The 22,392-nt window shown below is 42.3% G+C and overlaps 1 pseudogene; it reads left to right on the top strand.

The window, feature by feature from the left end:
• The first annotated feature begins 13,662 nt into the window (after positions 1-13,662).
• Positions 13,663-14,441, top strand: LOC144579990 (high mobility group protein B3-like; annotated as a pseudogene).
• The last annotated feature ends 7,951 nt before the right edge of the window (positions 14,442-22,392 follow it).

Here is a 22,392-nt window from a genome sequence, read left to right as displayed (position 1 = left end):
AGGTGGAACAGAGGGCATGGGTGGGCAGTGCAGGGCACTTATTCAAGGGTGCACCCATCAGGTGGGGGTGACAGATGTGTTCCCCTAGGAAGCTGCCTCATGCTAAGCACTCTTATGGGGTCAGCCTCTTCACACTATGCAGGGAGCTGCTGACAGCGCCCTAGACACCAGAGACCCCTGCTAAGGATACTGATCCAAAGGAAAAGGCATTAGTCATGTTCATTGGCAGAAACATAAGCCATATGGAAGAAAAATGGGCTTGAAAGAAAAATGTACAGCCAACTCACTTCTGAAATAGAGATCAAGGACTATCCAGCTGTAGGGAAACTAGCAAGGGAATACACTCAGTTCTGTCTTCTGTTCAGTGACATAGAGTGATAGAGAATGACAGGAAAGAGAAGGGGAGGAGAGAGCTACCTGCAGGGACATGGGATGACTCGAGGGAGGCCACCCAGAGTGTCTCTGGCCTGGCCCCTGCTCCCCTCTCTGTTGCCTCTTCCTTCCCAGAACGATCCCCATCTGCCCTTGCCTCAATGTTCATCTTTGTCCCCAGTTTAGCCCACCCCAGTTCCACTATGCCCCTGTGTGACAAAGGTCCTGATGAACTAGCTGGACTTTGGACATATATACAGACAAAGGGGAAAGATGGAATTCAGTGCACAAGTCCTCTGGCTCAGGTCCATGATCACAAAGGGGATTATGTTTTAGCATCTCAGAGTTACAAGAAATTTCAGCCATCACCTAGTTGAAGCCTTCATTTTGCAGATGAGAAGGCTAGCGCTTAAGGGCTCAGGGACTGCCCAAGATCCTCAGGTCCCACTGGCACACTCTTCCTCACCACTGCAGAGCACTGGGACCTGTCCGGGAGCAGTTGTGCCAGTGGGCATCGTCTGCCCTTGCTTCTCAGCATGTCCTTGAACTTCTCTCTCTCTTTGTGGGGAAAGATGGCAGAGTCCTGGGTTCAAATCTGGTCTCTGACAGTTACTTGCTGAGTGACCTTGAGCAAGTCACTTGCCTTCTCAGAGCCCAAACCTCCTTGCTCTAAAAAAGAGAATTTACCTTTACAACTGTGTGGTAAGGACCAGATCATGTTCATGGATAAGGCAGATGACACGGTGGGAAGAAGTGTAAGAAGATTCCTCTCAAAAAAGTTACCACGATGATTTTATTTATCTATTCACTAAGTGAATGTCGACTAAACTCTACACTGCTGTGTGCCAAGCTCCATACTGGATGCTAGGGAGGCAGCAGTACATTCAACCTATGAAGGTATCATTGTGAATTTACATTCCATTGGGCCAGACAGTTAACAAGTAAATGAGTAGATGCATATATAATCTGATGCTCAGAGGTGAAAAGCATTATGGAAAATGGGAGAGAGAGAGGGAGAGAGATTGTAGGAAATTACCAGGCACCATGTAATTGATTCCTCTTGTTGTATGTTGCCTGGAACTTAGGAGGTGCTAAACAAATGCTAATTTCTTTCTCTTCTTGCCTATATTTATTATTTCCATCTTTCCTAGGTAAGTCAATGCCCACTGCTACTCCCAGGTTTCCACACCCCCTCTGAGGGCCTCATGGTTCTTCCTGGTGATCCATCCTGCCTGCTGCATGCCTTCTCACACTGTCTCTTGCAGACCCTGGGCCCAGCACTGAGCATTCAGGGATAGTAGGACCTCCTCCATAGTAAGAAGTTTAGTAATGGCAGGAGGGACAGCAAGGAAGCAGATGCACGCCATGCAGCCTTGAGACACTCCTTTCGGTATGAGGCAGGTGTTTACTTCCTGGGGCCTTGCCCATTCCCTGCCTCTGGGGAGAGAGACAGCTTTCAGTTCAGGAAATGGAAAGTTTTTCTGAAAACAAGAAATTAATCCTGATCTCACGATCAGGGATCAAGCCCCTCTCCCAAATTATTTGCAATAATGAAATATAACATCATTAATTTGTTTTATCCCCCAGAGAGTATTAAAAAAGTCCAAAATACAAAGACAAAAACCTGTGTGTGTGTGTGTGTGTGTGTGTGTGTGAGGCAATTCTCTGCCTCAGCCTCCCAAGTAGCTGGGATTATAGGCACCACCACTCCCAGCTAATTTTTGTATTTTTAGTACAGATGGGGTTTCACTGTGTTGGTCAGGCTGGTCTGGAACTCCTGACCTAGGCAATTGCCCACCTCGGCCTCCCAAAGTGCCTGGGTCATCGTATTTTTATAAATATGTGCTCTGTCCCATTTTACTTTCTTGCTTAAGTATGGATAGCTTCCGGTGTGAGTTGCTTGTCTAGTCTGTCAAGAGTTCAAGTTCAAGCCAGGTGCAGTGGCTCACACCTATAATTCCAGCACTTTGGGAGGATTAGGTGGATGGATCACTTGAGTCCAGGAGTTCGAGACCAGCCTGGGTAACATAGTGAGACTCCATCTCTACAAAAATACATGGCTGTAGTCCCTGTTACTCAGGAGGCTGAGGTGGAAGGATGGCTTGGGCCCGGGAGGTCAAGGCTGCAGAGAGCCATGATAGTGCCACAGCACTCCGGTCTGGGTGGCAGAGTAAAACTCTGTCCCCAAAACAAACAAACAATATTTCAAGTTAAGGAATGTCCTTCATTAGCTCCTGCTTGGGGTTTCAGAGGAATAGCTTACTTTGTCTGAGAAGAGCCTAAAGCAGCCTTCCTTCTATGGCAAAGACTCCCTCTTACCCTCTTCTTCCTTCTGGGGTCCCCATCTAAGCTTTCTCTGGCTCAGGCACTTACAGCTGATCTCTGAGCAAGGCTGGGTGCTGGCACTGGAGACTATGTAGAGGTGATGAGATGGAGACTCTGCCCTCAGGAAGCTCCCAGGCAGACTTCCTACCTTGGAATCAGAAGGCCTTCTTTCAGGTCCAGCTCACACTTTTACTGCCAGTGTGACCTAGGCCTCAGTTTCCCCATTTGTGAAATGAGGGGTCTGGACTACATCAGCCTCCCCCTGGGTGTCAGTCATGTATAGCAGTTGCATATGATGCTCCAGGGACCATACTTTGGCCAGCAGCTTCGCAAGTCCCTGACACCTGTGGGAGTATCCTGGGAAGCTCACAGGCTGCACTGCACCCATCCCAAAGCTGGGGCTGCCCACCCTAGCTAGAACACAGAGCCCTTTATTGCCGAGTGCCTGCAGACAGCCTTCTGGGAAAATCCAGCTGTGGATTCCTAAAGGACTTTCCCGGGCAAAGATGCCTGGGGTAAGAGAAAAACAGGATGGGGAAAGCACCATCCTGGGGATATGAGAGACGGAGCACCCTCTCTGACCCAAGACCTGTGGTCGCGTCCCTGCCTCCGCTGAGCTGCTCCAGCTGCATCAGGCCTGACTTCGCAGGCTGGTGGTTAAGTGGGTAGACAGGTCTGGACACACAGCCACCACCGGTCATCCACAGTGATGAGCAAGCGGGTGTTTCACTGCGGCCGCCTCTGACACTGTGCTTCATCCAGCCTTTCTCACAGCCTCCCTCAGTGTTTCCAAGATTCCCTGGGGTGAGTGAGACTCACGGTGAAGCTCAGACTCTACCATAGAGGGCAGGGCTGTCCCACCTGGGGGCCTCCCTGAAGGGGTCACAAGCAGGTCTGAGGGCAAGCACATCTCCTTGGCTGGCTCCTAGAAATGAAAGAGGGGCAGGATGATCAGAGGAGTAGAGTAAGCCTCCCTGGCCCCTCCCTGTCCTCCCTCAAGAAAGAGGTGACAAATGAAGCATTCTTGGGGAAGGAGAGAAAGTCTGTATTTGACTGAGGTCCCAGGACAGGGCTGAGGCAGTGGTGGTGGAGACAGTGACCTCAGCCCTCCACACGTGCAGTGTCAGGGCCTCGGAGCCCAGTTGGCAGGCCACAGGAGACGGCGGGAGGTCTGGCTCAGTGGAGACTGAGTCATCTGCGACCTCGGGGTCCAAAGGAGTCACGCCTGTGAGTGATGAGCACCTTGACTGAGGCCAACGTCACCGACATGTCTGGGAGATGAGTCAGGGACCCGCAAAGTAGGAGTCTCAACATTCCTGGGAACAGCTTCCTCTGACTGCCCTGTTGTGATATGTTTTCTCCCCAAGTGACCTCTAAGGGATGCCGGCTTTGCCATTGCCATTTCTGCAGCAAAATGAACTAGTGTGTGCTGGAGTGCAAAGGACATGGCTGCAACTTTCAAATCAACTTCTCATGGGATTTCAGAGGCCGATTACCCTCCTCTCCACCTTCCCTCCCTCCTTCTTTCCAGCATGTCAATATTCATCTTTCAAATATTTATTGAGCAGCCATTCCGTGCCAGGTGCTGTGGACTGGAGTGACCGTGATGGACAAGACACATGCAGTCCCTGCCTTCACACACCCTGTAGTCTAGGGTAGGGGGATGCTTAACATTTACACAATTAAGTGTCTGCAATTTGCTGTGAACTATGAATGAATAGTTCAGGGAGCTCTGGATGTATCTAATGGGGGGGTCTGGCAGGACCTGGAGGGCCAGGGAGGACTTCCCTGAGGAAAGTACCTATAAGAGGGGCTGAGCACGGTAGCTCATGCCTGTAATCTTAGCACTTTGGGGTGGCTGAAGCGGGTAGATCACCTGAGGTCAGGAGTTCAAGACCAGCCTGGCCAACATGGTGAAACCCTGTCTCTACTATAAATACAAAAAATTAACTGGGCATGGTAGCATACGCTTGTAATCCCAGCTACTTGGGAGGCTGAGGCAGGAGAATCGCTTGACCCTGGCAGGGGGAGGTTGCAGTGAGCTGAGAATGGGCCATTGCACTCTGGCCTGGGCAACAAGAGTGAAAATCCGTCTCTAGATAAATAAATGGAATCCGCAAGAGGAGACTGAGAGGGTAGAAAGTTCTCCTGGGAGGAGTATTTCAAACAGAAGAAGCTGAGAGACAGTGTGGCTGGTGTGGTCGAGGAGAGGTAAGCAAGGGGCAGGACTCAGGTCAGAAAGCCTCCGTGAGGATTCAGAGCTTTCCCCTGAGAATAATTCTTGGGAAAGGGAGGGTGGAGAATCGGGTTCCCCGAGCCCCAGCAGGGAAGTTATGAGTTTCTGTTTGTGGAGCATTTGGGCTCGGATCCCCCACCTATCAGCAACAGTCCAAGAGGTGAAAGCTGGTGAGGCCGGGGAGGCTCAGGACCAGGAAGTACCTTGGTGGACCTGGGTGGGAAGACACCAGAAGCCAGCTGTGGGTGACAGCAGGCAGGTGCTTCCGTTCCCCTTACTGTAAAGAGGGTAGAATCAGCCTAGGATCAGTGTGTTGAGAGATCATAAGGAGGAACAACAGTGGTAGCCGGAGGAAAGCCTTGTGCTCTTTTAATGCCTAGTGTGGCCCAGAAGGAGACTGCTGACTGCCTCCCTCCAAGCCAGCAAACCCTGGGATTACAGAAACACAAGGAAACAAATATCCCAAGGAAATCAGCAAATAGCCGACAGATAATTTTATGTAGTAGAAAGAGCCTGGGTTTTGGAGCCAGAAAGACTTGAATTTGTACCCTGGATCTCTCACTAGCTGTGTGGCCTTGGACAATCACTCTCTGAGCCTCATTTCCTCACCAATAGCAAGAGGACAATTGCAACAAGCTGTGCTTATTCAGTTGTTTCAAGCATTAGAGATGGCGTTTATAAAATGTTCAGCGCAGCGTAAGGCAATAACAGCTCCTCAACATTTGGTAGAAGTAGAAAACATTCAAACCATCGGAGAGGTGGGTTTTCACCTGTGCTCAGAACAAGGCGAGCGCTGTCTGTCACCATGGCCCTACAAATAGTCCTTTATCCACTAACCCTCACTGCTAGGAAGTCCTGCCTTGGGTCTAATCTGCATGCATCTCTTCGCATGGCAGCTGGAACCCGTCTGCTCTTGATCTGCCCTAACAAGTGGAGCCTGACAACACCTGCACATCACCAGAGAAAGGTGCCAAGACCCCTGGCCACCCACAGGGCATCTCCCACTAGTTTCCACAGAGAACTCACAGAAGACATGGAACGTTGGTCCTACTGAAAAAGCAGGCAAACTGTGGGAATACAATCATGTTGGGAATGCAGGCCCAGATGTCACCTTCTCTCATCAATGTCCATCGTCTACATACCAAGACCTGTCACTTCAGACACAAATCTTCCCAGGACCAGGACAGGAGAGAGTAAACAAGGGAACAGGAAGAGAATATGGGGTTTCTGGGTCCATGAACACATACACACATACACACACACACAAACGTGGACACACATAAGAGTACATAACTATGTAAAACATGTATATAAAGATGTTTAAGGGGACTCCACACCCAGAGATCCCCAGCCACTTGAAAAGGTGGTGAGGCTGTTTAACATTTTTATACCTCAGGTCTCTTGTCTGTAAAACAGGAATGATAATAACACAGGAACGTTGTAACGATTACATGTTAAGTACTTCGACAGTACCTAGCCCAGTGTGGGCTCTCCGTTTTTGCCACTAGGATTATTATTACAGCTGGACACCCTTTCAGGACACAGAAATCTAGAGATACAGATGCAAACACAAATGCACCCAGACCCCACACAATCAGATTCACAGGCACACACATACCCTGACTCTGACCACAGACGTAGGTGCGCATCAAAGAGAAGCTGTGCCAAACACTCCGCTGGTGGACAGTGTGGCAGAGCTCACAGTTTGGCCTTGGTCCAATTAGGCCTGGTTCATTTCACCCAGGCTGCAGCAAAGAAAGTAAAACTGCTCTGCAAATTCAGATGAGCAGAATTTTCAGAAGCCATGTGGAGAGATGCCATGGAGACAGGGAGGGGACTGAGCCTAAGTTCGAAGCCTATTTTTTAGGAGGTCAGATAGTCACTTTAAAGTCTATTTTTAAAGAGGTCAGATAGTCACTTTTAAGCTGCCTAATGGCCGCACCTATGGTATAGCCAGGGCCCACTCCACCCAACACACCTTCGGTGAAAAGCATACCATCCTGAGTTTAGAGATGGTAAAAGATGGCGCATTTGCTCATTTCCACATATGAGCAAATGTGCCATCAGTCACACTCAGAGGCAAGAGGTAAGAGATGAGGAATTCAGTGGGATCAGGAAAGTGGAGCAAGCACCAGAAAGCAAAGGGCCCTGAAGCACTCCAGGATTGTCATGAGACGGGGACTGGAGCTATAAAAGTGTCTGGAGGATGCAGGGCTATCCTCTGACATCCAACTTTATAACCCAACTTCTGGTTATAAAAAGAGCAGAAACATGAGCACATATATCCAGCCCTCTCTAAAGCATTATACCCACCTGCTAAGGGAGGCTGGAGGATGGGTTGGGGGATGTTGTGGATTTGGCCCGAGAGGGCTTTGTGGAAAGTGGATGTGGGGTAGAAAAAAATGAGGTGCTTGCATCTGGTCAACCTGAAAGTGAATAGGGTTATACCTTGGGGGTGGCCCTCTAGGAGATTTTTCTGCAATTCATCAAGAGATTTTCTGTGATCCCACACCCTGGAGCTTTCTCTGCAATTCATCAAGAGATTTTCTGTGATTCTGTTCAAGAGGAGGCTGTGAGTGACCCTCAAACAATGCGGAGCTATCATCTTTCCTTCCAGGATGAAGCTGCCACATAACTGTGATTAACACACACTGACTCTGGATGTCAGGCGAGATTAAAGGAGGGATCAGACGCTTTTGAAGAGAAGGTGGCCATCTGGATGGTGCGGGTGCAAAGTGGTGGAAGCTGAAAGGTGGCAGATGGCTTGGTTCTGTGAAGGGAAATTAGGGAATACAGAAGATGACAGATGGGCAGGTGTTGGGTCTTTGTGAAAAGGATTTGCCCAGGTGAAACAAATATTTTTTTTTCTATTTAAATTTAGGTCAAGCAGAAGGATTTCATCACTATTTATTAACTGGCTTTCAAACTTTGCCTACCAACAAAGTGGAAATCTCTTTATAGCAGATTAATTTGGGAAACAACTCAAACAATTAAAAAAGAGAGAGGCAAGGTTGACCTACCATCTCTTATTTGCAATTCCAAAAGGTAAAACAGTTCTGAAAATTAAGTTTTTAAGAAACGAATTCGACAGCATAACCTGACTTCAATTGACCTCTTTGTCATCTTTATTCCATATAGTCTGAACATCTGATGCAGAAATGCTGGTACGTTTGACTACTGAGTACTGCCCAGACCCCACTGGGGTTTTACATAATATGGGTAATATGCTATATATTACCTTTCTAGAGTCCAAAAAGTTCTAGATTTCGAAACACACCTGGTCTCCGGGGTTTGTGCACAGATTCCACCTATCCCTGAGAACAGCTGAGAATGTATACTCAGCAGGCTGCCTGGTGCTGGCCTCAGCATGGAAGCTCAGGTGTGAGCAAGTGGAAGCGGCTCCAAGGGAAGGTTACAGCTCTTTGTATGGGTACATTTGTGGGCGAGGGGAGCGGTGTGTAAATGATCCACTAGACTTGGGGATGTGAAATTAACAATGTGGGAGAGAAGCTCTTAGGAAAGGCACCCTCTTGAGTGAAATGATAATTCACTTTGAGATGGTGCCAATAATTAAAACATTTCTTTGGCATTTTACGAAACATCAATTAGGTTCACATTCAAAGCTACTGACACTACTTGTAACACACATTTCAGAAATGTTGCTGTCCCGTGACCTGCCTTTCTTATCTCCATTCAGGTGGGTCCCCCATCCCCAGCCCTGCTTATGGCCTCCTCAAGAGGGCCAGCAAGGAGGATGGCTGAGGTGGAAGGGCAGGGAGCCAGGAGGATCACTATAAATAGAGTCCACCTTCTCCATTCTTCTCACTGAGCCACTTCTGAGCTTTCCAAAACAACTGCAGCAGCAGCTGATGCTGTTTCAACAGCCACAGAAGTGTTGGTGTCACCAGGATACAGCCTCAGGTAAGAGATGGGGCCTGGCTGCAGAAGGGCAGAGTCAGAGGAGCTGTGTTGGTGCTGAGCTTCAGGGCAGCCTTATGAGAAAGTAAATAAATAAATACCCACAGAGGTCTCATAGTAAAAGAGAAAATGTAACAATTTCTTGGAAATTTTTTAAAAAACACAGCTTTATTCTAAAAGGAAATGTCTCACATGGACCTTATGCAGAGAAGCCTGAGCGACTTGCAATTTTAACAATGGCTTTTGTCATAGATACAAAGGTAATGTTTTGATGATTTTTCGGTTAAAGAAAGAGCTTAACAGAAGACCTTAAATGAGGCTCTGGATCAGTGATGCTGACAGGGCCACCATTTCTATATACTCTCTATGACAGAGGATGCAGGAGCAGAATGTGCTAGGGTCTCCTACACAGGGCTCATGAAGAGATGCTGATGAGGAGAGACTTGTAGGTAGGAGAAGATAAAGTTCTGGGTGGGGAACCTGGAGCCCTCAGGGCACCAGGAGCGATGGAAGGAATCTCCATAGCCACCTTCTGTCTGTACTGCATCAGAGGAAGATTGCTACCCATGATGGATGAGCTGGGGTGGGAAGTAGAGCTCTTCCTCACTGGAAGTGTTTAAGCAGAGGCTGGCAACTCCTTGACAGATACACTGTAGAAAGAGTTCATGAATCAGATGGGGGATTAAAATATTATGTTGCTGCAAAGTTATTTTCATCAGGAAAGACACAGGAGGGAGTGTTTCCAAATCTCAGGGTGGAGGTGGGCAACAAATTACTACTGTCTTTGCAGCCACTGATATGCTCCACCCCAAATTTCAGACAGGGCGCCAGTGCAGCTGGTGGTCAAGCATCACATCCCTCAGGCTATTGGGGAGGAGGAGTTGAAGACCTCTGGGCTGATGCTCTCACCTGGGGTACTTGGAGCAACAGGTAATACCTGGGCAACCGTAATGGACTAGAGAAATCCTCATTGAGAGCTTCTTAAGAGTATTTTAGCCCAGAAGGACAAACTGAGCTCACATTTGACAGAAGGCAAGCTTTCCAAGGGTTGGCTGTTTTTCCCCATGCAAGCAGGACCCCACACCCATTGTCCTCCTTGCCTGGCTGCTTCTGGTTTGTAGGTGATGGAATATAAAAGATGAGATGTTAGCAAGTATTTAACACAAGGACAGATGTGGAACTACCTAGATTATGTGTATCTCCCATTGCCTACTTCCATGTTTCTGTCCAATGGAGCTTTCTGCCAAGTTGGAAATAGTCTGTTTTCCAGTTTGATTGCTGCGAGCCACATGTGACTATTGGGCAACTGTAATGTGGCATAAACACATAAATACATTTTAAAGTTAATTTAATTTTCATCGATTTAAATTTAAATACCCACTTGTAGCTAATAACTATTGTATTGGACGATGCAGCGCTGGAACACTCATTCTCTGATAGCAGGAATTGCATTTTTAAAAAGTCTTTGTATCTCTGGCTCCTCATATAATGTCCATGAGTAGATATTTGATAAATAAACACTAAAAGAAGATGAGGATGTTCTAGGAGGTTTTTTGAGAGGACATGGTTGAAAACTGAAGGCAAAAGGCTGTTTTTAGTAGATTAATGAAGACTTCAAATCACCAGAGTGTTGGCTGGTTTGTCTGCAGTTTTGTTCTTCTTAATGATCTAGGACTTTCCTGCCATTTTAACCATAGCTTGTTGCATTTTGACAAATGTACACAAATGTAGGTATAGAATATCACCATCAAGATACAGGACATTTTTATCACCATGAAAAGTTCCCTTGTGTCCAGGGTTGGTTTCATGGGTGTGAATAATCTGTGCCGTCACACAAGGGCATGTGCTCAGAAAGGCCCCATGCTTGGTTTCCTGTTCTGCTGCTGCTGCCTTGAAATTCCTAATAATTTTTTTAACAAGAGGCCCTCCATTTTCATTTTGCATCATGCTCTGCAAATTGTGTGGCTGGTATTGCCTGTATCCCTTTACAGTCGATCCCCTCAAACCATCCCAGCCTTAGACAAGCACCGATCGCTTTTGTCACTATAGGTTAAATTTGTCTTTTTAAAATTTTAATTTATTTTTAAAGACAGAGTCTTTCTCTGTTACCCAGACTGGAGTGCAGTGGTACAATCACGGCTCACTGCAGTCTTGAACTCCTGGGCTCATGTGATCCTCCTGCCTCAGCCTCCTGGGTACCTGGGACTACAGTGTGCACTACCATGTCTGGCTAATTTAAGCTTCTTTTCTGTAGAGACAGGGTCTCATTTTGTGGCTCAGGCTGGTCTTGAACTCCTGGTCTTGAGCAATCCTCCTGCCTTGGCCTCCCATTGTGTTGGGATTACAGGTGTGAGCCACCACCAGCTTTTGTCTTTGTTATAGTTTCACACAAATGGAATCATAAAGTATGTAATTCTTTGTGTCTGGTTTCTTTTGAGATTGGCCCTTTTTTTTTGTAGTTAGCAAAGTTTGTTCCTTTTTATTGTTGAATAGTATTCTACTATGTGGATACACCATGATCAGTTTATTCATTCATTTGTGATGGACATTTGGGTTGTTTACAGTAGTTATCTATTATAAACTAAGCTGTTATGAACTTTTGTTTATAAGTCTTTGTACAGCAGTGTTTTCATTTCTCTTGGGCAAATACCTGGGGATGGAATTGCTGACAGTAGGATAATATAGTTTCAACTTTTCAGAAGCTGCCAAATTATTTTCCAAGATTTTTGTACCACTTAATATTCCTACCAGCAATGTATGAGAGTTACAGTTGCTTTACATTTTTGTCAGCACATTGTATTGTCATTCTTAAATTTTAGCCATTCTAATGGCTAAGTTGTGTATCTTACCATGGTTTTACTTGTGTTTACCTGTGACTGAAGATTTTGAGCATCATTTTGCGAATCTTCTTTTGCCTGATGTCTGCCCGAATCTTTTGCCCTTGTTTGTTTGTTTTCTTATTATTGAGTTCTTTATATATGTTGGATACAAGTTCTTTGTTAGATTTTGTGTGTGTGTGTGTGTGTGTGTGTGTGTGTGTATTTTAACCTCATACATTTTCTTCCACTCTGTGGCTTGACTTGTCTTTTTTTTCTTCCATTCTGTGGCATGATCACAACTCACTGCAGCCTTGACCTCCTGGTCTCAAGTGATCCTCCTGCTTTGGCCTCCCAAGTAGCTGGGACCACAGATGTGTGCCACCACACCTGGCTAGCGTATTTTTATTTTTTGTAGAGATGAAGTGTCACTATGTTTCCCATGCTGGTCTTTCACTCCTGGACTTAAGTATTCCCCCCACCCCAGCCTGCCAACGTTCTGGGACTTAAGGTGAGAGTCACTGCTCCTGGCCAGCCTTGTCATTTTTTAATAATACCTTTCAAAAATAGATATATTTTTAACTGTGATGAAATTCAATTTAATATTTTGTGTTTTATGGTTTTGCTTTTTGGTGTCCTATCTAAGAAATTTTGCCTACCCTAAGGTCATAAAAATGTGCTCTTAAGTTTTTTTTAGAAGTTTTATAGTTTGTTTTTGTATCTTTAGGTCTATGAGACATTTTGAGTTTTTATGTATGGCATGAGATAAGAGTAAAGGATCATTTATTCCCATACTTATATTCAATTATTGTAGCACCACTGGAAAAACTTCCCTTCCTCTGTGGAATTATCTTTGCATTTTCATTAAAAGATAATTGATCACATATGTTTGGCTCCATTTCTGGACTCTGTTTCATTGATCTATATGTTTATCTTTATGTTAATATCACCTTGTCTTAATAACTAATAACTTCTTAATAATAATAAGTCTTGAAATCAGATAGGGCAAGTATCCCAAATTTGTTGTTTATAAAAATTGTTTTAGCTATTCTAGGTCCTTTGCAGCTTTATATAAATTTTAGAATCAACTTGTCAAGACTGAATTACATCTATAGGTCAGTTTGTAGAGAACTGATTTTTAAGAATATTGTCTTCCAATTCATGTCTCTCTATTTATTTAGATCTTTGTTTTCTCTCAGCAATGTTTCACAGTTTTCAGTGCACAAGTGTTGTATATTTTTTCTGTTAAGTTATCCCTAAATATACAATTTTAATGGTATCGTGAATGGTATCATAAAATTTCTTTTCCATTGTTCTCGACAGTATGTAGAAATACATTAATTTTTGTGTGTTGATCTAGTACTCTGTGATCTAAAACTTCTTATTGCTAGTAGCATTTTTGTAGACTCAAGGTTTTATATGTACATAATCATGTCACGTGAGAATAAAGATAGTTTTACTTCTTATTTTCAAATCTACATGACTTTTATTTCTTACTTTTCTATTTCACTGGCTAGAATCTCCCATATAATATTGGTTAGAATTGGCAAAAACAGATATTCTTGCTTAGTTCACGATTTTAGATTAGAACTCATTCCATCTTTTACCACTGAGTGTAAAGCTAGTTTAGGTTTGTCATAGATGCCATTCATCAGTTGAGAAAATTCTCCCCTGCTCCCAGTTTGTTGAGAGTTTTTATGGTGAATAGATGTGGAATTTTGTCAAATGGTTTCGTGTTTTTCACTTTTTAAAAAATCTCTTGAGATGATCATGTAGTTGTCCTCTTTTATTCTGTTCACATGGTGAGTTGTGCTGATGAAGTTTTAAATGACAAATAACTTTTGCATTCCTGGATAAACTCTATTTGTTCATATTATGTTATTCCTTTAAAAAACCTTGAGGCGGCTCATGTGGAGGCAGCTATCTTGAGGTTGGGAAGTGCTGAGCTGTGTGTCATGCCCTGTGCTGCCCATACTACTGAACAATACAGTCATGATGGCTAAAGGTGACCCCAAGAAACCAAATGGCAAGATGTCTGCTTATGCCTTGTTTGTGCAGATGTGCAGAGAAGAACATAAGAAGAAAACCCCAGAGGTCCCTGTCAATTTTGCAGAATTTTCCCGGAAGTGCTCTGAGAGGTGGAAGACAATGTCTGGGAAAGAGAAGTCTGAATCTGATTAAATGGCAAAGGCGGATAAAGCACGCTGTGATCGGGAAATGAGGGATTACGGACCAGCCAAGGGAGACATTAGGATCCCTTTCCTTGCCTCCCTTAACTGGTTCCTAATACTTTGTTTGGATCCCACCATCTGGATTCTTCCTGTTCTGTTCCGAATTCTGCCCCAAGATCAAATCCGAAATCCCTGGCATCTCTTTTGAACATGTGGCAAAAAGGCAGGGTGAGATGTGGATAAACGTGTGACAGTGAAAAGCAGCCTTACATTACCAAGGCAGCAAGCCGAAGGAGAAGTAGAAGAAGGATGTTGCTGATTAAAAGAAAGTTTGATGGTGCAAAGGGTCATGCTAAAGTTGCCTGGAAAAAGGTGGAAGGGGAAGACAGATGGCAAATAGGAAGAAGAGGAGGAGCATGAATTTTAAAAACTGTTTATCTGTCTCCTTGTGAGTACCTTCGAGTAGGGGAGCACCTTAATTAACACATCTCTTATTTGAGAAGTGTCTGTTACTCTCATTAGCGCTTAATTACAAAATTTGATCACGATCAGATTGTAGTCATTCAACACGCTCTAGAAATTGTCAGTGGTTTACATGAAATGGCCACTGGTGTCCAGAGCACCTTGAAACTGTGTCAGAATCGTACATATTTCCAGACATTTTTAAGATGAGAAAGTCTTGCGTTCTCCTCACTCTGTGCACTTTGTTGTTGGTGTGACAAGGCATTTAAAGATGTTTCTGCCACTTTTTTTTTTTTTAACTTGTAAGGTAGTGTTAACATATAGCTAGATATCCTGAGTTTCAACTGTATGTATCTCTAGTTTGTAAAAAGAACAAAACAATTGAGACAAACTCTTGACGCTCCTTGCTTGGCATTGAGGCTGCAGGGGAAGATGCCTTTTGGAGGGGTCATAGCTCATGCACTGTGAGGCTGGACCTGGTGACTCCGCAGTAGACATCCATTTAACTTCAGGTTGTCATGTTTCTGTATATAATGACATAGCATTCTGCCTCCATTCTTGGCTGTAGACCAAGAAGGTCAGCTGACATGAGAAGTGTTTTTTTGTTTGTTTGTTGTAGTTAAGGCAACAGTTTTTAAACTGTTTTTTAAACAAACTCTAGAACTCTTCATTGTCAGCAAAGGGAAGAGCCACTGCATCAATGAAAGTTCAAAAACCTTCCGTACTTAAACACGATTTGCAACCTTTTTTTGTATGTTAAGAATGTTGAAATGCTTTTGAAGTTAAATAAACAGTATTACAATTTTAAAAATAAAATAGAAATTGGTATACTATTTGCTAATATTTTGTTAGAGACTTTTATGTTATATTCATGTTTTATATTATATTTTATGTTATGTTATATTTTATGTTATATATCATGAGGGATATTAGTCTTTAGTTTTCTTATATCTTGGTCTGGTTTTGGTAACAGAATAACATTCTTTGTTAAACAAATTGGGATATGTTACCTCTATTTTATGAAAAGATTTATGTGAAATTTGTATTATTTCTTTCTGAAATGTTGTAAGGAATTCATCAGTGATGCCATCTAGACCTGGAGTTTTCTTTACGGGAAGAGGTTTATTTACAAATTCAATTTCTTTAATAAGTGTTTGGCACTTCAGATTTTTAACTGCTTTTCCAGTTTTGGCAAATCATATTTTTCAAATAATTTATCTATTTTATCTAAGTTGTCAAATTTATTGGCATAAAGTTCTTCTTAATATTCTTTTTATCCTTTTAGTATCTGTAGGGTCTGTAGGGATATGCTGTCTTTCATTCTTGATATCAGTTACTCGTGTTTTCTCTCTTTTCTTCCTGATCAATCTAGATAATGGTTTACCAATTTTATTATATTTTAAACCCTGGTATATATATATAAAAAAACCCTAGAGTTAAAAAAGTTGATATCCTTACTGTTTTGGTCCATTTTCACCGGTTTCCACTCTGATCTTATTTCCTTCCTTCATCTTTATTTTTTAGCTTCTTAAGGTGGAAACTCAGATAATTGATTTTAGAACTTTTTTTCTTTTATAATATAAACATTTAAAGCTATTAATTTTTCCCTATGTATTGCTCTAGCTGCCTTGCACAAATCTTGCTATGCTGTGTTGTTCGTTTTCATCTACTTCAAAATATTTCCTTCATGATTTCTTCTTTGTCCCATACTGTACAGGGAAGAAACTCTCTCCAACTGAGTTTCTTTCTGCTCTCACACCACACCATCACAACAATCAACAACAGATTTCTTTTTTTTTAATTGCATTTTAGGTTTTGGGGTACATGTGAAGAACGTGCAAGATTGTTGCATAGGTACACACGTGTCAGTGTGATTTGCTGCCTTCTTCCCCTTCACCTATATTTGGCATTTCTCCCCATGCTATCCCTCCCCAACTCCCCACCCCCCACTGTCCCTCCCCTATTCCCCCCAACAGACCCCAGTGTGTAGTGCTCCCCTCCCTGTGTCCATGTGTTCCCATTGTTCAACACCCACCTATGAGGGAGAACATGTGGTATTTCATTTTCTGTTCTTGTGTCAGTTTGCTGAGAATGATGGTCTCCAGGTTCATCCATGTCCCTACAAAGGACATGAACTCATCGCTATTGATGGTTGCGTAGTATTCCATGGTGTATATGTGCCACATTTTCCCTGTTCAGTCTATCATCAATGGGCATTTGGGTTGGTTCCAGGTCTTTGCTATTGTAAACAGTGCTGCAATGAACATTTGTGTGCATGTGTCCTTATAGTAGAACGATTTATAATCCTCTGGATATATACCCAGTAATGGGATTGCTGGGTCAAATGGAATTTCTATTTCTAGGTCCTTGAGGAATCGCCACACTGTCTTCTACAATGGTTGAACTAATTTACACTCCCACCAGCAGTGTAAAAGTGTTCCTATTTCTCCACATCCTCTCCAGCATCTGTCTCCAGATTTTTTAATGATCGCCATTCTAACTGGCGTGAGATGGTACCTCAATGTGGTTTTGATTTGCATTTCTCTAATGACCAGTGATGATGAGCATTTTTTCATATGTTTGTTGGCCTCATGTATGTCTTCTTTTGTAAATTGTCTGTTCATATCCTTTGCCCACTTTTGAATGGGCTTGTTTGTTTTGTTCATGTAAATCTGTTTTAGTTCTTTGTAAATTCAACAACAGAAGATTTCTTGACTAAGTGTATGGGGTTTTCCCACACACTAAGCCACAGACACCAACTGGGTGTCCAGTTCAATTCCAACACAATCTACCTGGAGACAGTGTCAGATCCCACAGGTTGGGTGCATAGTCCTCAGGACTGCCCCCGTCATCTCCTGTTGCAGTCACAAATCTGGGCCTCCACAACTTCTGACTGATTGGCTTCAAGTTGGGGTTCCCACTACCCCCTCTTTGGGTTTGATTAATTTCCTGGAATGGCTCACAGAACTCAAGGAAACACATTATTGGTTTATTATAAAGAATATTACAAAAGATGCAAACAAAAAGAAGTGTAGGGCAAGGTATGGGGGAAGGAGTGTGGAGCTTCCATGCCCTCCCTGCAGCAACCTTCACATGATCAGCTATCTGGAAACTCTCTGAACCCTATCCTCTTTTTTTATGGAGGCCTTATTATACAGGCATGATTTATTAAACCACTGGCCATTGGTAATCAGCTTGACCTGCAGCCCCTTTCCCTTTCCTGGAGGTTGGGGAGTAAGGCTGAGAGTCCCAACTCTCTAATCCTGCCTTCGTCTTTCCAGTGACCAGCCCCACCCTTGAACCTATCAGACAAAACACACACTAAAGACAGCACTTTGGAGATCCCAAAGATTTTAGGAGTTGTAAGCCAGGAACCAGAGACGAAAATCAAAACAAATGTATGTACTCCATGTAAGCATCCCATCCCTTTAATCATCCTGGTTTCCATTGCCACCACAGACCACCTCCTGGTTTCAACCACAGATCCCTTACATCAAAAGAATATACAGAATCATTAATAATTAGTCCAGTATATTATATTGTACAAATGTCCCAGGGTGAGGCCGTTCAGGTTTGCAGTCTTCCTTTCAATCTTGTCAGGTTCCCAAAACAGGAGTTGTCCCAACAAATATGCAGCTTCACCCTTTCAGGCCTTTGGGATCATTGAGCTAAGAGACAGTGTCATCTATGGCTCTGAGACTCTTGAGTTGTTCACATAATATTGAACTTCCCTCATTTAATAACCAATTTATTTATTCCTTCATACTCATCTACTATTTCTTCTGCTGTCCATTAATATCCACATTTTTGGCCTTTGGGTGTGACATTAGAATTGCCACTGTGCTGGTCTAGATTGCAGGCAGCAGCACTAGTCTGGCGAGTGCCTCCCACTCAGTCTGTTCCCATTCACATAGGGTAGGGTTATATAGATTCCAAACTAGTGAGCCATTTTCACACCAGGTATTATAGCCATATGTATCCTTGGCCCCAGTTTTGCCAGAGGGTGAAGGCACAAGCCACCTGCATCAGGCACTTAGGAATTCTGAGAGGAGAAAAAAAATTTTTCTTGAGGTGATTTGGGGAAGAGAAAAATTTTTATAGCTGTTACACAATATGCTCCTCCCCTGGCAAGAGGTACATAGTCATACCAATGTCCTCCCCACCTCCTCTTCCCCGGATCAACCAGAAAAACCAAGAAAAAATCTAAAGGGGATACTGTAGTCCCACTCCTGTTGAGTATGAGCACACAATCGTGAAGGTGTGTAAGCCAGCCCTTCAAGCTTTTGTTTCTCCCTGCTTTAGGCAACCAATGTTTCAACTGCCTGTTTTGCTCTATCAAACTATTACTTGAGGGAGGTTATCTCTCTGTCCATTGTTGGACATCATGGGCTGTACATTGTATTCCTTGGTCTGAAGAAATGACAGCCATTCAAACTTATGCAATATCTTCAGTTCTGTTTTTTTTTTTTTTTAAATGGGACTCTGAGCATTTTTCATTCCCCACCAGATAAGCAAAAGCCCAGTCCAGAGTCAGTGTCTGTTCTTGTCAAGACTCATTTGTAGCCTCCAGGACTATCAGCATTGGTTTCCCCTGCCAGCTGTGTTCAGGGCCTTTTCACCAGGGAATCTACCACATAGCCATCAGCAGTCTCTGTCACTCTTCATGACAAACCAAACAGTTCTTACTGGCATTATGTGCCTGAGAGGGTGCAAAAGAAACTGTCTTGACTCAACCCATCTCTCCACTGCTGCAGTACCCCATCCTGTATCATTTCCTTTTATGGACCCATGTGGCCACCTCCAGGGAGCACAAGGGGATATCTGCTTGGGCTCTGGCAATTGTACTGGTTTCCATTTAGCATGTCCAATTAATATTGTTTGAAGGACAGGTTTACATGCCTTCTATTTTACAGTACAAGGTAGAGGAAACCAATGTGTGTGTGTGTGTGTGTGTGTCATAATAACACACATAGGTTATTAGCAAATTTTTTTAAAAATTCCAAATATTTGGGGATGTTATTCTTAAGTATTTTTTTGTTCTTGATTTCTAATGTAATTATGAGTGGGCAGAGAATATACAATTCAATCTTAGTTTATTGAGACTTATTTTGTGGCCCAGAATAAAATCTATCTTGGCAAATGTTTTATGTGCACTTGAGAAAAATGTGCGTGCTGCTGTTTGGGGTGAGGTGTTCTATAAATGCCAGTGAGATCAAGTTGGTTGATAGTATTTTTCAAATCTTCTATATACCGGCCAGTTTTCTCTCTACTCATTAATAAGAGAGAATTATTGAGATATCTAAATATAATTATAGATAAAGTGTATTTCTCTTCGGTTATCTTTTGTTCAATGTATTTTGAAGTTCGTTTGTTAATCCTAGATGTTAAGTATCTAGGATTGTTATGTTCTCTTGACAAATTCACCCTTTTATTGTTATGAAATGTTTCTCTATATCTTTAGTAATATTCTTTGATCTGAAGTCTACTTCATCTAATATTAATGTAGCTACCTTAGCTGTCTTATAATTAGTGCTCACATGGTATATCTTTCTCTACAATTTTTTTAAATTTAATTTTCCTGTGTCTATAATCAAAGTGGGGTTCCTATAGACAGCATATATTAATAATTAGGTCTTCTTTAAAATCTGGTTGACTTTTCTTTGGAGTTCCATAGGATTCACAATGTATCTTTCTTATCACATTCTACCCTTAAATACTATAATACCACTTCAGATATAATACAGAAACTTACAACAATATTCTTTAATTCTTCCATCTTTTGTACTGTTAATATACATTTTACTTCTATTATAAATCCCACAACATGTTATGTTATTATTTTTCTTTGAATAACCAGTTATGTTTTAAATAAATTTTAAAATAAAATCTTTCATATTTATCCACTTATTTATTATTTCTGGTGTTTTAAATTCCGTTGTATAGATAGATCCAAGTTTCCATCAGTATGATTTTTCTTCCACCTGAAAAACATCCATTTATATTTATTAAAAATTTCTGTTTAGAGTTAAAAAGTATAAATAGAAAGTAAAAGCAACTTTCGTTGTAGATCAGATTTGTTGACAATGAATTCTCTCAGCTGATGTTTGTCTAAAAAGATCTTTATTTCATCTTTGGTTTTGAAAGATATTTTTACTTCCTGTAGAACTGTAGATTAATTTGTTTTTCTTTCAGATTTTTTTTTTTTTTTCTGAGATGGAGTCTCACTCTGTCGACCAGGCTAGAGTGCAGTGGCACGAGCTTGGCTCACTGCAACCTCCGCCTCCCGGGTTCAAGCAATTCTCCTGCTCAGCTTCCTGAGTAGCTGGGACTACAGGTGTGCACCACCATACCCAGCTAATTTTTGTGTTTTTTAGTAGAGACAGGGTTCACCATATTGGCCAGGCTGGTCTTGAACTCCTGACCTTGTTTCTTTCAGAATTTTAAGAGTGTCATTTCATTGTCTTCTGGCTTGCACTTTTTTTCTAATGATAAATCATGGAAATTCTCATTTTGGTTTTGTTTTTTATATCTTATATGTCTTTAAAAAAATCTGTCTGGTTTTAAGATTTTCTCCTTATCCATGGTTTTCAGCAATATGCTGTCACGTGGTTTTATTTGTGCATACCTTTCTTGGGATAGGTGAGCTTACTGAATCTGTGGTTTTAGAAATGTTATCAAATTTGAATAAATTTCAGGCATTATTTCATCAAATATTTTTATGGTCCTTACTTCTTTACACATATGTTCAACTACATGATGTGCTTCCATAGTTCATAGGCTCTGTTAATTTATTTTAGTCTTTTTTTGTTTTCATGTGTCATTTTGGAGAGTTTTTGTTGTTATATCTTCAAATTCACTTCTTCTTCTGCAGGGTTTAATTTTCTGGTAATTTCATCCAATAAGGTTTTTATTTCACATCTCATTTTTTTATCACTGGAGTTTTTATTTGTTCTATTTCATATCTCCCATTTCTTTTCTCATTGTGTCTATTTACATGAGTACATTTATAATAGTTGTTTTAATATCCTTTTTGTTAACTCCAAAGTCTCTGTCATTCTGGGTATGTTTTTATTGACTGATGTTTTCTCTAAGTATGGGTCACGTCTTCCTGCATTTTTGTATGTCTAGTAATTTTTACTGGATGCTAGGCATTGTCACAGTTACCTTTTTGAGGAATGACTTCTGTTTCTTATAAAGGGCACTAAATTTTGTTGTGGCATGCACTTAGGGAACTTAGGATCAGCTCAATTTTTTCCAGGTTTGCTTTAAGTTTTTCTAAGGCAGGTCTAGAGTAGCCTTTATTTTGGGTCTATTTTATTTAGTTTTACTAAGCTACAACTCTTCTAGGATCTCCACTAAGTTCCCTGGGTGTTCAATGAGATTGCTTCTCCCTGGCTGTATCTCTACCATCTCACAGCCTGTGTAAGCCTTAGGAATTGTTCAGTATATAGATTCTCAGTACTTCTTTGCATAGCATTGTGGAGTTTTACCCTAAGCACTCACAGCTTAGTTTTCAGCAGTAGACTCACAGAGACCCCTATGCAGATTCCAGGTTCGTTATCTGCATAGTTCTCTTTGTCCCAGTGCTCTGCCCCATAAATTCCAGCTGCTTTAGCCTCCCTTAACCCTGATCTCTGCTTGGTTAATTTGGCAAGATTGCAGCGTTATGCTTGTGTTCCTTCCCCTGCATCACTGTCTGGAAAAGTGACTCTTGGCAGAAAGCCAGGGAAATTGTAGGGCTTGTTTGTTTCATGACTCTCATTGACCATAGTTCTACACTTCTTGTTGTCTATGATTTGGAAATAGCTGTTTCATAAATTTGTCCAACTTTCTTATTGTTTTCAGTGGGAGGAAAGTCTGGTACCAGCTACTCTGACATAACCGTAAGATACAGATGAGCTTTTAACAAGACCACATTTACAGCAGTGGTGACTATAAGCTTTTTTTTCATAGAGCCTCACATGAAGGAACTTTGGAAACTGAAAAGGACTGTGGAGAATCTAAGATCTGGAGATTTGACAGTGGTAGCAGAAGCCAGGGAAGAGAGTTTAACAGAAAGTCTGACAGCCAGGCTTGAACAATAGGGATTTCT

Source organism: Callithrix jacchus, chromosome 17 (assembly GCF_049354715.1).
Source record: "Callithrix jacchus isolate 240 chromosome 17, calJac240_pri, whole genome shotgun sequence".
Taxonomy (NCBI): Eukaryota; Metazoa; Chordata; class Mammalia; order Primates; family Cebidae; genus Callithrix; species Callithrix jacchus.
This window is presented reverse-complemented; position numbering and strand designations above follow the sequence as displayed.